This window comes from Nomia melanderi, chromosome 11, assembly GCF_051020985.1.
Source record: "Nomia melanderi isolate GNS246 chromosome 11, iyNomMela1, whole genome shotgun sequence".
Taxonomy (NCBI): Eukaryota; Metazoa; Arthropoda; class Insecta; order Hymenoptera; family Halictidae; genus Nomia; species Nomia melanderi.
Genome location: NC_135009.1, coordinates 15,430,676 through 15,444,945, shown reverse-complemented (window position 1 = coordinate 15,444,945; position 14,270 = coordinate 15,430,676). Strand labels below are relative to the sequence as shown.

At 44.0% G+C, this 14,270-nt stretch overlaps 2 protein-coding genes across 2 annotated transcripts in view; one reads left to right on the top strand and one right to left on the bottom strand.

Moving 5' to 3' along the window:
• Positions 1-12,852, bottom strand: part of FMRFaR (FMRFamide Receptor) — a 44,770-nt gene extending 31,918 nt beyond the window's left edge. Inside the window, exon 1 of the mRNA XM_031988458.2 lies at positions 12,159-12,852. The gene's annotated coding sequence lies outside the window, so the exon portion shown is untranslated. The remainder of the gene's footprint in view (positions 1-12,158) is intronic.
• LOC116432096 (uncharacterized) overlaps positions 1-14,270 on the top strand; it is a 98,913-nt gene that overhangs the window by 17,828 nt on the left and 66,815 nt on the right. The window lies entirely within an intron of this gene.

The window sequence follows — 14,270 nt, the reverse complement described above, 5'->3', positions numbered from 1 at the left end:
GGCAGATCTAATTCCGAGGAAACACCGGCTACTGACGGGACCGACAAGAAAAGTTTTCCCGTTTTCTCTTTCGAGGAGACGAAGTAGCTTCGAGCTGACTCGTGTTTGTTACCACTCGGCAGGAACGGAACCGTCTGTTTAATCGCATTATAGAAATTCATTGCGGTCCCGAAAGTAACGTTCCTTTCGAGCTGAGTAAGCTTTCGGAACGAATTGTCGTATAAATATTGGCGACGACGATAATACGGCTTTATTGCGCACGGAATCTTTGAAAACTTAACGGTGCAAATACGGGGCAATTAACGTGACCTGCTCGGAATTTCTTTGTGTAAGATTTGTAGCTGTGTTTGCGCAAATATCGCGATTTATTTGACAGTTTACCGCGGAGGTGTGTTTGAACTTTCATATTTTCGAACTTTGAAACTTTAAACCTCTCAAAGTATTGAACTTTGAAACTTTGAAACTCTCAAAGCCTCAAACTTTGAAACTTTGAAACTTTCAAACTCTGAACCTCTCAAAGTCTTGAACTTTGAAACTTTCAAACTCTCAAAGCCTCAAAACTTTGGAACTTTGAAACTTTCAAACTCTCAAAGCCTCAAAACTTTGGAACTTTGAAACTTTCAAACTCTCAAAGCCTCAAAACTTTGGAACTTTGAAACTTTCAAACTCTGAACCTCTCAAAGTCTTGAACTTCGAAACTTTAAAACTCTCAAAGCCTCAAACTTTGGAACTTTGAAGCTTTCAAACTCTAAATCTCTCCAAGTCTTGCACTCTGAAACTTTCAAACTCCGAACCACTCAAAGCCTTGAACTTTCAAACTTTCAAACTCCGAACCTCTCAAAGTCTCGAAATTTCAAACTTCCAAACTTCCAAATCTTCAAATTCATTTTAATCTATCCCATAACTCCGCCATAAAAGAGAAACAAAGGGCCTAACGTTTACATTCATAATCTGTCACGTTAGATGAAGAAACCACTTACGAAACTTAATCCGAAAAATTAGTTTCACCGGTGCAGCGGTGCAAGGCAGATTAAAACTGCATCTCGAATATACACAGTATCCTCTGGCACATACAAGATCCCCAAGAAAAATTGGAATTCATCGACGCGGTCCTAATACCCGCGAAATTAATGAACGCGCTTCTTGCGAGGCGCGAACAATTAGTCGAAGTTTTTTTGCGACATGTAATCCATCACGTTCGCGGATTAAAGCCGCGCCGGCGGACGAGCTAATCTCGAGTTAACGCGGGTTTTTTCAACCGAAAAATTCTATTCCCCGTGTCGCGAGGATGCAGGAACACGAAAATTTCCCAGCTCCGTGAAAAATTTAATTCGGTAACGAGCAATCTGCGTCGACGATCTTCCTGATTATCGTTTCCAGCTTTTTTCCATTAACATACTTTACGTTAGCAGATGTTAGATGTTAAACTGGATTAACAGTAGATATACAGCCGTTCATTGTGCGCATTGTTCTATTGTTCCTGGAGAACCAAATGTTTGTTTACATGCATCTTGGAAACTAGAGCATATTCGAGTTCTGGAAATTGAATAATAATGTTTGTGCAAATATTCGCGTAGATTTATTTGACAGTTTTCTGCGAAGGTGTATTTAAACTTTCGTATTTTCAGACTTTGGAACTTTGGAACTTTGGAACTTTGAACCTCTTAAACTTTGAAACTTTAAACCTCTCAAAGTCTTGAACTTTTAAAGTTTGAAACTTTGAACCTCTCAAAGTCCTGAACATCTAAACTATGTTAATTAACATTAAAACTTAATGGCACGGTAGTTCTAGTGTTAAAGCGACTACTGTATCATCAGAATTGATTTGGCAAGTTATCACAGTAGCTTCTTTATAATTTCAATAATTGTAAAACAGAAATTTACAGCTTGTTTCCACACTCACGGTGGTTTCAGCATTAATTAACTCTCGGAATGTCACAGTCTCCGACGCGGAACGCTGAAAAAATCACAAATCAGCCAGGTGCGCGACGCTCATCGAACTCGAACGAGAATTTACGCGACAAAAGCGTTTCGATATAAAGGGCAGGGAACGCTGTCGGTGGCTGATAAAACTGGGCATCTAATTAACGGGGAAGTCGTTAACGCGTTGAATGCCGGCACGATTTCCGTGTGTTTTGCCCCGGGACGCGGGAATTTTCGGCGAACGAACCATTGTTTATCGAAGAATATTATTATTAAATCATTGTACACGGGACGACAAATATTGTATGAAATTGTTTAATCGTGTCACGTTACCGTTCTTCGCGCGTTCATCTCGTCGACCGACCTAGCTTTGTATCACGCCAATCGTAGTATTGAAAAGCTTGCGAGTAATTATCGTTCGATTGACTCACGGTCGCTCGATTTATAATCTTCTCCAATGAAAACTCTCATATAGCAGACGTTTTCAACAAACGAATAACAGTGTCCATCAGAAATTGAAGTAGGCATCGAAATCTGCGTAGAGTTTCTAGAGTCCTTATTGTCCTTATAGTTTCTATAGTCCCAATAGTGTCTATAGTGTCTATAGCTTCTAGAGTTCATAGAGCTCTTGTTGTCCGTACAGTTTCTATAGTCCCTATAGTGTCTATATTTTCTAGAGTTTCTAGAGTTTGTAGAGTTTCTAGAGTTCCTAGAGTTCCTAGAGCCCTTATTGTCCTTATAGTTTCTATAGTCCCAATAGTGTCTATAGTGTCTATAGCTTCTAGAGTTCCTAGAGCTCTTATTGTCCGTACAGTTTCTATAGTCCCTATAGTGTCTATAGCTTCTAGAGTTCCTAGAGCTCTTGTTGTCCGTACAGTTTCTATAGTCCCTATAGTATCTATAGTTTCTAGAGCTCATAGAGTTCCTAGAGTTCCTAGAGTTTCTAGAGCTTATAGAGTTCATAGAGTTCTTATTGCTCTTACATTTTCTATAGTTCCTATAGTGTGTATATTTTCTAGAGTTCATAGAGTCCCTATAGTCCTTATAATAATATTAAATTCTATCAGAACCGATTACTTGCTTAACACTCATGAAACAAGATATTCAAACGTGTTAAGTCACATTTACTATCTCGCCACTAGTCGAACAATCCCGGTGTACATTGCGACGCGCGTCAAGTTTAAAAGGGTTAATTCGCCGTAACAGCAACAAGACCTCGCGATTCGAACAGATCCACCGGCAAATACTCCCGTCCTTCCGAGACGCGGAGTTCCTTTGAACAGCCGGGTTAATTGAAACTGACAAAGGGAAGGCCGTGCTCGCGTCGCAACGGATCCTCTTAAATTTCCGGCGTTGCATACACGGAAGCAGGCGGATCTTGCCGGGCCGTCGATTCTTCGCAAAGGGTGTCGCCCGACGGCGGAACCTTAATTGCGTCCGCGGTTATCGGACGGATTTCCGCGTTCGTCGGGATCGCGAGTCGTCTCCGTTCCGCCTCGATTCAGTTTCAAAGGTTCCAGTCGCGTTTGTCTTCCGCGATTTTCTCGCGTCGCCGAATAATAAACCCGCGGAGAGCTTGTAGCTCGATCTGTTCCAGCCTTCGGGACTCCCCTTTCTTCGGGCAGTCGTATTTCATTCTGAAATGGATACCGTTCCGGCCCTCCCGTCGCTGCTGCAACTTGCCGTCGCGATTTTCTTCGCAATCGTGCACGAATTAATTGTATCAACCGTTCGAGGGAGATTTTCAATAGGAATGTTCAACGTTGTTGAATGTTTCATGATGAGGTATGGATGATAGTTCCTGAAAGCACGCAAGGAAAGAGACGAACAGGGAAACAAAGGTGTTTCGTTTGAATCTTTCGTTAAGTCTAGCATCGATTCGCATTGGTAAATCGATTTCTTTCATCTCAGAGAAACTGTTATCCTTTTGATCATTTGAAAATGGGGAGATCGGGAGTAGACCGTTTGGAACCGTCTTTTAGCGTCGAGTGAATTTGAATATTCGAATGTTCGAATGCTGGGAGATTGAGAAATTGGAACGTTGCATTGGATATTTGAATGTTCGAATGCTGGGAAATTGGAACGTTAGAACATTGGATATTTGAATGTTCAAATGCTGGGAAATTGAAACGTTACATTGGATAATCGAATGTTCGAATGCTGGGAAATTGAGAAATTGGAAAGTTAGAACATTGGGTATTCGAATGTTGAGAAATTGAGAAATTGGAACGTTACATTGGATATTTGAATGTTCGAATGCTGGGAAACTGAGAAATTGGAACGTTATAGAGCATTGGATATTCGAATGTTCGAATGCTGGGAAATTGAGAAATTGGAACGTTACATTGGATATTTGAATGTTCGAATGCTGGGAAATTGGAACGTTAGAACATTGGACAATCGAATGTTCGAATGCTGTGAAACTGAGAAATTGTAACGTTACACTGAACATTTGAAACTTCGTATTCAAGTGAACTTACCGATTTTCCAATAATTTAAAGCATTCCATTCCGTAATATCACGACAAATATAGAACAAGGAAACTCGAAGATACTCAAGGTTTCGGTCAAACAAAGATCCGAATGCAAAGTTTATCGTCGTCCGTCAGAATCCCGTCGACGTGTCTCGCGAATCGAAGCGAAGATCGACGGCTGTTGGACCGCGAGCGTCGGGTACGCTGAACTACGAGCGTTCTAATTGCGAAACATTGTTCCCGGTTCGAGTCGGACGCATCGATTATCGGGGCGCATCGACACGCGTACCGGGCGAGTGCCGTTTCCCCGCCGCCGGAATCGGCGACTCGATAATGCAACGGGATTCCGATACACTGAACATCGATTTCGAAATGTTGCCGTGCACGAGTCTCGCGGAATAGCGCCGGACTGCGCGCGTCCACCACTGTCGCGTCGTTCGACGGAGTTATCGCGGAGTCGTGATGTTACTGTCGATCTTCCGGTTGGAAATTTTCGACGTGCGCGCCGGGGATTCGCTACAATCCGGCAGATGTTGCTGAATATTGATTTCCTAGATGGATACTTAGCGGACCGGTGATTATCTGCGGGAATAATTCAGTTGGAAATTCGCTTCGAGAGATGCTCTCGAAAAATCTCACCGTTACCGTCATTGAACGGTTACCTTGAACAACGATTTCGAAGCTTCCTTTGAATTACTTCGATGTCTAATTAAAAACGTCACTCAGTCGATACTAGAGCTTCCTTAAAATCGTACGTGCATTCAACTGTGTGAGAAGATTCGTTGACGGAACTGCCGAGCATTTAATACGATTAATATGCAATTCCCATAAAAATTGTAAGAATAGATCAGTTTCTTCAGACATTCATTATAGTACGCGAATGAAGCTATTTATTTTCAAGATCATTTCGAATATTCAATGCTTCGAAGATATCGATAATGCTAAACAAAGAGATCGAAACCAGTGAGTTTGACCGGTAGTTCTAGTGTTAAACATAGTTTCAGTCGAATATTGGAAACTTTTACAAGTTCCAGCGTCGACATTAGGAATCAGAGATTTTAACTTCAGAATCTTCATTCCGCAAACATTGGAATTAACTTCCTTCGCGACATATTCCAAAACAGATTCGCGCGAGATGTTGAATACTTCGAATCTCGAACTACGTTGCGCGAAACGATTTTAACATTAGAACCATCGAACATTGAATACGACTGATATCTCTATAAAAATGCTAATCACAGGTTACTTTCGGTTTCTTCGAGCATTCGTTAAGGTGTTCAAGTGAAACTTTCAGAACCATTTCTAATATCGAATGTTTCGAGGATGACAATCGCGAGACAAGGGAAACCAGTCGTATCGACTCGAGTTCTAATATTGAAACGACGAAGCGACAGAATCCTCGGAAGACAACGACGCCACCGATTCGCGTGAACCGTCACCGACGAAAACTGCCAGCGATGCGTGTCATCATCGTCGCTTCTTGGAAGAACGCGTAGAATCGATTTGCGCTTCGGCCCGTGATTAAACGCTACATTATTTCCGGCCGACCGGAGGGAATCCTATTAACTGTCCGCCGGTACAAAGACCGGCTAATTAACAAGCGGAGGGAAACAACCATCGACTCTATTATTAATTAGTATCGTTTCCAGGCCGCCGCCGCGCTAATCAGGTTTTTAACGTTACGCCGGAACGCGCGCGTTCCGCTGGTGACGTCACCACCGGGACCGCCTGATCGGCCATCAGCCCGATCGGATTATATTTATTTGCGGAGTAACGCGTTTCCGTGGGATCGAGCACGGCTCGGGAATTGAATGCGTTTTCCGCGTTATCGTCGCTCGACGCGTCGCTCTTTAACCCGCATTTCTGATCGGCTACGTGTCCGCGTATCGCGGAACCATGACACAATTCGCCCCCATTCGAACCCCATGCTCCGTTCAATGTTACCGCTCGATGGAACCGTCTTATTGTTTGTAACTCGATGGAAAGAGAAGGGAACTTCAATCTTTTACGTTAAAGAGGTGATTCTTGATTTTCTATAACAAAATTATAGCCTTATTCGAGAGAATCCATGAGGGAATGCACGAGAATGCTAATGAACGGGGCAACGGTATCACCAGCGATCAAATGAACATCGCGAAAGCGCACCAATGTAGAAAGAAAGATTCAGAACCCTTTCTCGTAGTGTAGTGTCATTGCCCAACATGCGTCATCCTCTTACACAGAACTTCAACTCTTTGCACTCGGAAGCTTTTCACTAGAAACATTCGACATAGACGACACTATTTGAAACGAACTAATTAGAAAACATACGTAAATTAAGAAAGAAAACCATTCTATATAAATATTTCACATATTGATGCATTATGCGAAACTTAATGCTATATATAACACTTTGTAATTTTGTCATATCAAATCAAATGGTGAGAGTCACCTTTCGAGTTTAGGGAAACTCTAAGTAACTCTAACTCTTCGGATTAGAGTGATTTTCTGCCACTATTTGATAGAAACTAGCGGCAATACAGTATTATAAAGTCTCACGACAATCATCTGAGACACTGAAGTGAAATGATAACGATTGACCCTTTCCCGGAAGGTTATTAATAGAAATGTTCAACGTTTTTCAATAAGTTATATAGGACACTCCTTGAAACGAAGTGAACGAGAGAACATAAGTTGAGAACCAAAGTTACTACCTCAATATTTCACATATTTATAGACGACACGAAGCTTAATCCTTTGCGGACGAAGATTCTTTGAAATGTACGAAACCTTCAGTAGACGAAGTTAAATTATATAGCGATTGCTTAAATAATGAAAAGAAGAGAATACACTGATCTGAAATGATAACGATTACAAGGCTAATATTCCAAGACGAAGGATCAGTGACGAGAAATACGTCGAAGACCTCGAACGTTCGCCGGGAACCGTCTAAAAACGCGGAAACGCGAGATCCGTGTTCACCCGAGAGCGAAAGAGGATCACGGGAATAACCGCGAGTACTCGCGGAACCGCGCGGTCGCGAGCACCGTGCGAATTTCTGCACCGGCCAGCCGGATATCCTTCGGCCCGTCAAGTTCGAGGACGGTTTTAAAGCAATCTTTCCGCCCGCAGCTCTGCCGGGACGCGAAAGTTTGTCGCCGTTTGCGCCCGTGGACTGAAATAACGTCGCCGAGACAGTTCCCCGACTCGACTCGACTGACGTCCAACTCCGGAGGCTTCTCCGCGAGTTTCTCAGGCGAATGGGAAACTCGGTTAATCTCTATCCGGCTATCGGGCGCAGCGTTTTCACCGTTGCCTTTTGTCCGGGCAGCTGGACAGCTTTTATTGTTCTGTGTAGCTACAGTCGACGGCTAAGCCGAAGAATGCGGGTTTAATTGGTTAGGCTTCAGTCTTTATCTTATTTACCGCGGTAATTTGCTGGTCCTCGGTACGGTTACACGCGACTAAGACTAAAACTTTTATTCTTTTCGTCGCATTTGTTAACCCTCTGCACTCGAACGGCGACTCTCACTCACCACTTGATTTCATGTAGTAAAACTATAAAATTTGATATTTAATATAATCCGTATAATGTATAAATTTGAGAAATACTGAAATAAAATACCTTCGTTCCTCAATGCATATGTGATTCCTCTTCGAGTTAGGTTCACAGAATTTCGTTTTTACCTCATTAGAAAATGTTAAAATATTTCTAGTGAAGAACTTCCGAGTGCAAAGGGTTAAAAAGACAGACAAGGTTCGCGTGTCTTGCCCATAAAGAAGCCCATCAATAGAATGACGAGTGGTCTGCCAACTCTAACGCGTAATTTCGTGCACAGAATTCACGCGACACGCAGTACAAATGAAAAATTACGTTTCATTATGATTTTAATTTTCTGGCGTCCTCGGACATTCAAATTTGCACACGTCACTTATCCGCGGAACCCGCATAGCCGCCGAAAAACGTCAATTAGCGACACGAATCGCGATCCCCGCCCCGCGTAAAACAGGCCAAACTGTGAAAATAACAATGCGAAAGCAAAGAAAAAGAATCGTTTCAATGGTATTTATCATTTACACGGGATTGTAAGCTATAACACTTATTCATTCAAGAATAAAATACAGCCTTTTCCATGGAACAAAAGCGGAGTATATCAAAATTGATTTCTTTCGGTCGGTTTTTTTAAAAAAAAACTGCGTTAAGGGGTTAATCCATTTACGTATTTATCGCTGCAGCGTTGCGTAGAATACCAGCTTCCGAATTTCAAGGTACAGTGAAATGGGGTTGCTCGTCGCGGAAGCTTTTCAGCAGAATCCTTTAGCTTCGCGGTGCACGGCTCGTTCCAGTCGAAGGGAGTTCGACAAAGTTATCGGGCAGTCTTCGAGGCTATTTATTTTCGTATCAACGCTCGCGGACCCATTGTTCCCGCGGATAATAAGAAGTTCCCGGTCGCTCTTAATTCCGCGTCGTAGGCGGGAAACAATTCCCTCGGCGGATATAGGGGAGCCGTTGGAATCGCTCGGCCCAGAAGTCGATTAGGATTCTTTTCGAAGACGGCGGGCGTCTCCCCGCTTTGTCGCGCGGGCCTGTCTCCGGAGGACGAGCGGGACGGAGGAATATCTCGCGGCGCGACGCGATGAATACCAAGAATTTCTCCGTGGAAAATGATGCTGACGGATCAAACGCGCTCGATCGGTTTCGCTCGTTAACGCTGGAACTGCCGCGAATTTCGAAGGTTTCGTGTAACGATATTCTGTCGTGACAAAGGCAAATGGTGTTGGGAATAATCATTAATACTGTTATAGTCACAGCAGTGTTTCTTAACGTGAATTTGAAATTTGTAGAATTTAACTGAATTTAAGGAACCGGTGATTCTATGGCAATCAACATGTTAACCCTTCGCACTCGAGAGGTGACCCAGTCACTACTTGATTCGATGCAAAATTGTAAAGTTCGATATTCAACATTCAACGGACGAAGATTCTTTGAAATATACAAAACCTTCAGATCGAGTGAAATTATATATGGATCGCTTAGTTAATAGAAAAAAAGAATACTACGTGCCGATCTCTTGTTGTCCGACTAATTGAACTACCGAGCATTTAATCTGATTAAATAAGTAACAATAGATTATTCTCAGTTTCTTCAGGCATTCGTTATAGCACTCAAATGAAGCTATTCATTTTCAAAATCGTTTCGAATTCAATGCTTCGAAGATATAAATAATTGCTAAACAAACAAATCGAAACCATTTTGACTGGTACGGTAGTTCTAGTGTTAATGACTTGGTATCACACGTGTTACACTACCATCTAGCTGTCTGTGTTACCGAGTATTTTTATTCGATATCAGTTTTCTTATTGTAATTGTATTTAAGCAATTTCGAAGCTCCGGTGACTACCATGGCAGCCAATCATTTGCAATGATTAAAGAGATAACAGATGTTTCTCCGAGAAGTGATTAAAGAAACTGATTTGCCGATACGCAAACTGAATCGTAAATCAATTGAAGTCTCGACAGACGCACTCGTAGAGATTCTATCGAGAGATTCCGCAAAGTCGGAAGACTTAACTGCTCGGTTTCAGCGTTGCCTCGAGATAATCGAGTTTCACGCATCCCAATTACCGATCTCGCGACGCAACCGAATTCCGGCGATCTTTCGATCGCTCCCGGAGTGCTCTCGACGTCTGACTTTCTCCGGATCTCGCGCGAACAGCAGGGAACCGAGGATAAATCGGTCGCCCACAAAATCTTCGAATTCACTTTCCCCAGAATTTCATCAGTTAACCCTTTGCACTCGAGAATATTTTTCATCAAAAATATTCATTACTTTCTCACTAAATTTTAACGATATTTTTCGCAACACAATCGATTATCTTCTATAAACTAAGAGACAGAACTATTTTACTTCGATGTTTCACGTGTTGATACGTTACACAAGGTTTAGTATCGAATTGAAAATTTTATAAGTTCGCCGCGTCGAATCGATAGTTGACCAGTTAAAACAAATCGTTCGCGTGAATGATAGTAAACGTTCGCTGCTTCATTAAATAGAGACTACGCGTGAAAATGCTTCAATTACGAATACCAAATTCTCCTTTAATGACCGATTACCGAGCAACTTCACCGAGCACAGCTGTGAAACAGATCGCACGTCAAGGGGTTGCGGTAAAGAAACTTCCGCGAAAGTTCCGAGAACACGCGAGGAACGCCGAAAATCGGTCGATCTTCCGTCGAACGGCGTTCCGAGCGAGAAGCGGATTCCTCCCGGTAGCCAGCGCCGCGCGCAACGCGGATTTAAATTCGACGTTCGAACTCGGACAGCGCGAAGATCGCGGAGCGTTGGTACCCGCGGGAAGATCGATCCCTCGGTTAATTAACTGTCCGTCCGTTTCTCGTCGAACGGCCGGCGGAACCGATGGGAAATCGATCGGCCCGATGTAAACCGCGCGGTGTTCCGTTGCAGGCTGCTTCCAGCGGATCTCGAGGCTTTCTTCCGCCGGTCCGCGAAAAAAGCCGGCGTTCCCGATCGAATTAATTGCGGTCGGCCCCGGACAAAGCGGGGAGGTGCTCGATGGAAATTGAACGAGTTGTGAAAGCCGGCCGAGTGCGGCCACGTTAGCAATTAATTTCCATTGTGAGAAAGTCCGCGGGGACCTCGCGAATCCGGCGGCTCGAGGAACGAGGAAAGAATCTTTCCTCGCGGATCGTTAAGCTATTCGAGGCGAATTGCACACCGGGTGTGTAACGAAGTAGCTCAGAAAGTTGCGCGTAGCGTCTGTGTGTGATAATTATGAAGTTTTATCAGTTAGCAGCGAGACTTCTGGGACGATTGAGAAATTCCGCGTTAGCGAGATGTTTATGAATCTCGCGAATCCCCTTGTCCGTCCAACTTCTTTCAAAGTTGCTTTTCAATATACCTAGGTAGTAGTGAAAGCCGGCGGAAATGAGATTGCGTTGGTTTCAAAGTAAAAAGAGCGATGGAGATAGTTGGAATAATAAAAATCTGCTTATCACCGTTAAGTACTGCGTGTTAAAGCGACTGCCAAAGGAACACTCGCGGGAACTCCCACGCAATTGAAACAATTTTCGTAATGGAACGGAAACTAAAGGTCAAGATTCTTCGTAACGATTGCTTACTCTCTAGATTTAATGCATCTGACGAGAGTTCGTCACCAAGGTTCATTTTTAAGTTGAATTCGTGTGACACGTAGTTGAAGTGATAAAGAAGACCCTTTGCGGACGAAGATTGTTGAAAGTATACAAAACCTTTTGCAAATTCTGCTAAACACTGAATGCCTAAATCATAGAGAATAAGGGAACTACTGATTTCTTGCTGTTCGAACAGTTAACCCTTCGCACTCGAGGATTGTTTCGCTATATGTATTCCTGATATTCTAATGAAATATCAATTATGTTTATAATTAATATTAATACAAATAATATAGAAATTAAGGGATAGAACCATTCTATTCTCACGTATCATGAATAACTACGTTAAATGGATTTTAATATTGAACATTAGACTTTGGAATTCTACTGTATCAAACCAACTGACTGTGGGTCGCCTCTCGAGCGCAAAGGGTTAAATCATTTGTACAGGGTATTCCAAGCATTGATCTCAAAACGCCGACATTCGTCCGCAAAGGGTTAATCAGCTAATCGATCACCTAATCCTCATCAAAACGAATAAAACGAAGAAAACGATTATCCTCCGCAACCGTTCCGATCGCGTCGGAAGCCTATCAGAAGCAGGTACCGTGCAAAGATTCATGGTCGCACCTTCGCCGACAGAAATACTTCGAAGCGTCGCACTTTGAACTCTCGAAAAACCCGTGGTCCTCTTCTTTCGGTCCCCGTCTAGATCGTCCCGGCCGTGAAAGTCCGCGTCGCCGGCGACGTGTGCCCGGCTCGCTGGCGGTCCTCGATCATGCTACGCGCGTTCGAGCGTCCATCCGTCTTCCCGTCGCTTTTATTGGCACCTGGAGCCGGACGAGCGGCTCCGCTCGCGGACGCAACTGCGTCGAACTGCACTTGGCCCGCCGCGACTCACCTGGCCGCGCACCGATCTCTCGTTTTAGCCGCGACGAATCGCGCTGACTCGGAAACTCCGAAGCGAATCACCCCGATCGCGTCTAACGTCTATCGCGAAACGATGTACCCTATTTCCTTCGACCTGTAATCTTCGATCACAAACTTAGAGACGTTTCCCGAAGAACTTCGGATTTCAGCCGACGAATGAACCGAGTCGACGAGGACACTCGACGATTGTTCGGTAGTCCTGGCTCGACGATCACTCGCGTCGCGGGAACGTTTTTCTGCACTTGTCACGGGAGTTCCGCGGAGAATGTCCGCCGCTCACCTGGCGCGTTCGGCTCGTAAAGCTGTAAGGTGGACGCGCGTGACCGGAGCGCTTGCAGCGCACTGACTGCTCTAAAGAACGGAGTCATCCGTGTACGAGAGCACTCGCGGAGGAGCGCCGAGTGACCCTGGCAGTGGATGCCGCCTGCGCGTTCGCGCTGTCTCTCTCTCTCCCTCTCTGGCCGCCTCTTCGTCCCTCTTTTTTCCCTCCTCCTTCTTTCCGAGCCCCTTCGCGCCGCGAATTCTACGTCATTACGGCTCCTTCGGCTGCGATACCTGTAGCCTCGTCGCCATTTTCGAATGTCCATTCTCTTCGCTTGCGTCTTCGTCGACGTTGGTCCTCTGGTCGCCTTGCGCTCGATGCTGTGGAAGTCACCGGTGACCTCTAACCCGACGTCGAATTAGATTCCCGATACGATTGGACCGGTCGACCGTGTATCGATGGTGTACCAGTCGTCTTAACCCTTTGCACTCGAATGATTTCCGATAGAAATATTCGACGTTCCCGATGGGATACGGTGATTGAAACTGATTTAACCCTTTGCACTCGGATGTCTATCACTAGGAATATTCAACGTTTCTTAATAGGTTATGTAGGACACTCCTTGAGACGAAGTGAACGAGAGGACATAAGTTGAGAACCGAAGTTACTTCGATATTTCACAAATTTATAGATGACACGAAGTGTTTAATATTAATATTCTGTGCGAGAGAGTCGCCTCTCGAGTGCAAAGGGTTAAAGGTAACTCACATGTAACTTAAGGAATGAAACTATTTTATTGTAGAAAGTTTAATATTGAATAACTTTGTAGTTTCATTGTAGCGGTGATTGAGATTAGCCTCTTAATTGCGAAGGGCTATCGAACGATTATTTGATTATCCAAGCGAACGTGATCTCTGTTCATTGTAATATCAGTTGCGTTCGACGTGTAAATTTGAAATCACTTGAATATCGAACACAACACTTTAACTGCCGTGTCACTCAAATTCGGATGACACTATTTTTCCATAACCTTAACCCTTTGCACTCGAGAGGTGACTCAGTCACCACTAGATTCCATGTAGTGAAACTATAAAGTTTGATATTCAATGTTGAACTGTATATAACGCATCGGCGTGTAAAATATTCGGATAAGAAAGCTTTGTTTCTCAATTCACTTGCGATTTTTCTTTGAGTTAATTCCCAATAATATCGTCTGTCTAGTTAGAAAGTGTTAAATATTTCTGACGAAATACATCCGAGTGCAAAGGGCTAAACACAAGAAAGGGACATTTGTCAGCCGCACGTTCGATAATTCGGGAAATTTCGAGCAGCCGCACACCCTATCGCCGAAGCATCCGAGCGATCGTTGGCTTCATGTGCGCCTAAACGTATGAATGAAAGTCGAGCCGCGTAGAGGGGGAAGATCGCGCGAAAACGGGACGCTCGGCGGGGGTTGAACGGTGCACGGTGCATCGGCAACGAAGACGGACCGCCGACGTCGACGAAAGAAGGACGGGAACGCGCGAAATAAGACGGACGCTTCGAGATCT